Genomic DNA, 2,934 nt, shown 5'->3' with positions numbered 1-2,934 from the left:
GATTCACGTTATGAATTGAATTAACAACTTAATATTTTTTAAACCAAAAAAATTAAAGAAAGCCTGCTATAACTGAAAGAAATACAACACTGCATAAAATCTGCCAAAAGTAGGCCCAATACCCCAAATTTGAAACCTACAGCTTCAATAATAAAAAAAATTATAACTCAATAAAATGTCATTTTAAAAAACCCATAACTTTTTTGTTATTAGAGCTGGAGGCTTCAAACTTGGAGTATTGGGTCAACATATGGCGGTCTTTCAGCAAATAGAGTGGTGTATTTCCTGCAGGCTTCCTTGAAACACAACTATGATACATTGTAAAGGTTAGGTAAAAAAAAGTAAAATTCAACAATCTTGGACAGGATTAAAAAAGTATAAAACATGATGTATTCAATGTTAAAATTTTTTATATGAAAAAAGTTACAAACCTTAAAATGTAAGCAAACCTTTGGATTTTTTAAACTTTTTAAACATAATATTCCTTTTTTAAATCCTAAAATATGAAAATTTCTAATATTTTTGAAATCCTTTGTCCATAAGATCATAATTCTACAAAAAGAATCTACAGTTTTAAAAAGGTATCATACTATTATAGATTATAATAATGATGTCACTGAATATTATACATTTTTTATTACTTTACATGGAAGAAAAAAACTGGCACATACAATATAAACATTTATACAAATAAAATACTAAACTCTTAAACATACAGATCATGTTAGCGGCGTTAGCCAGGGGCAGAATGGCGCGTCTCGTACAATACGCATGAGAAAAACTGTTAATTTTTGGTCAGATATAAAGGTATTAGTAAATTGGTTGAGAAATATTATAATTACAATTAAAATGGTATAGTTATTTATTGCATCGTATTATAGACAGCTTTCCGCGGAGATTAAAATGAAAATTCAAAAAATAAAACCAGTTTTGTTAGCCCCGATTTTTTTTTGTTATTTTTATGATTTTTATTTTAATAAATGAAAAATTGTCTTTAATACGACGAAGACTATACATTATTTTACAGTATGGCCAAGAACCGGTTCTTATCCAGCGCATATCAATCGCTTTTGCATTGCAATACTACTGGTATTATTTTCTGATTTTTTGGGTCAATTTACTTACGCCTGTATTCATAAATTGGTAATTTGATTTGTTTTGTTAAAGTTAAATTCGCAAAAAAATGACTTTTTAACACACATAAAAAATGTTTTTAAGAAACGTCATTTGTATATAGATTTAAAATAAGGTTAACTTAAATTGCAAATTCTTAATATATGTTTAATGAAGGTTTCATTTTTTTAGTTATCAAAAAAATTAAATACTAATTGAACAGATTAGGTTTGGCATTGTTAAAAATACAAAAATCACCAGAAGTTATAACTGCAAAAAAACAGGAATGTGATATACATTAATGTATTGTACAATATCGTATATATGAATGGCAGGGTTACACATAATATGTTTGGATAGGTAGGCTTCAGGGGTGTATATTCTGCACGTGATTCCTGCGAAATAAGGGGGGGGGGGGGGGCGAAAATAATATGTAGGAGGGTGGAAAATATGAAAAAAGAAAAATACTACCTAATACCTTTTTTTCATTTTTTTCCTTCCTGGGGAAAACCTAGGGGAGGGGGGGGGGGGATATTTTGCAGCTAGGGGGAAAAATGAATATTGTGCAGAATACACTCCTGTTAGGCTATCCAGGACAGAATAATTAGATAGCAGGGGAATAATTTCGTACCAGATTTGACATGATTCAAGTTTACAAAATTATCAACAAAGTTGACAAAGTAGAAGAAAATATTTGGTTCACAAGAGCAAATGTTAATTCAGAAAGAGTTACTAGACTAACTTTTTTTTTAACCGAGTGATTGATCTATGGAACAATCTACCAGACAACGTAAAATCTGCAAGAAACCTGTACATTTTCAATAAAGAATATGACAAACTTTAAAGACTTTCAACAAAACTGTTATTGTGATGAATTTTCTATTGATTGAACTTATAACTGTGATAAAATTAACATGTTTTGATGATGCCCTAATATTCTTGATATGCTCCAGTAGGGGCCCTGATAATTATAAACATAAACATAAACAATTTAAAAGAAACTACAAAGTTTTCTCAAATCATATCAATTATTTCTTATAATTTAAAAGAATTATTTTTCTCTCTAGAAAAAAATTAGCACATTACGAACGTCATTAAGCATAAAATATACCGAATATAAATTGTATTCTATAAGCTTATTGTGATGGAGAATGACTTAATAATGGTTCAAAATTCTATTGAATAAAAAATCTCTTACAATTTAATGAAACAAGTTTGCAGTTTTGTTTCACTCCTACTGATTAATCTATAACTGTCTCTTAATCTCAGGGGTGTATATATTCTACATGGGGTCCCCTGCTCAGGGGGGGGGGGGGGGGGGGAATGAAAAATAAGTGGTTGGAGGGAAAAAAACTGAAAAAATTAAGAAAACTGAAAACATTTTTTCCATTTCCCCCCCTCCTTGGTGAAAAAAACTTTTTAAAATGTATGGTAGGAGGGATAAAATAAATAAAATATAGAGTTCTTTAAATATTTTCTCCCTACTTTGTGAGAAAAAACTAGGGGGGGAAGAAAAATAAAAATTTTTGTAGCAAAGAAAAAAAAAATAAATCTTGTGCAGAATATACACCCCTGCTTAATCTTAAAAATATTAAACTTAGGTTCAAATCGATGTGGTTAATGGAAAACAAAAATTACGAGACTTTTTAACGTTTGACGTAAATCAAAATCTCATAACAGGTAATGATTACCGAGCTCATTAATTTTCTTTTTCTGGTTCATTTTCAGCCTCCTGCTGCTTGTCAGCTTCTTCCTTGATATCTTCTATCTTCTTTTCTTCCTCCTTTATCTTTTCCTCAACTGGTTTGGAAGTGTCCTGGA

The sequence above is a fragment of the Acartia tonsa genome, chromosome 4 (genome assembly GCF_053477335.1).
Source record: "Acartia tonsa isolate MP-2025a chromosome 4, ASM5347733v1, whole genome shotgun sequence".
In the NCBI taxonomy this organism is placed as follows: domain Eukaryota; kingdom Metazoa; phylum Arthropoda; class Copepoda; order Calanoida; family Acartiidae; genus Acartia; species Acartia tonsa.
Note: the sequence above shows the minus strand (reverse complement) of the source record.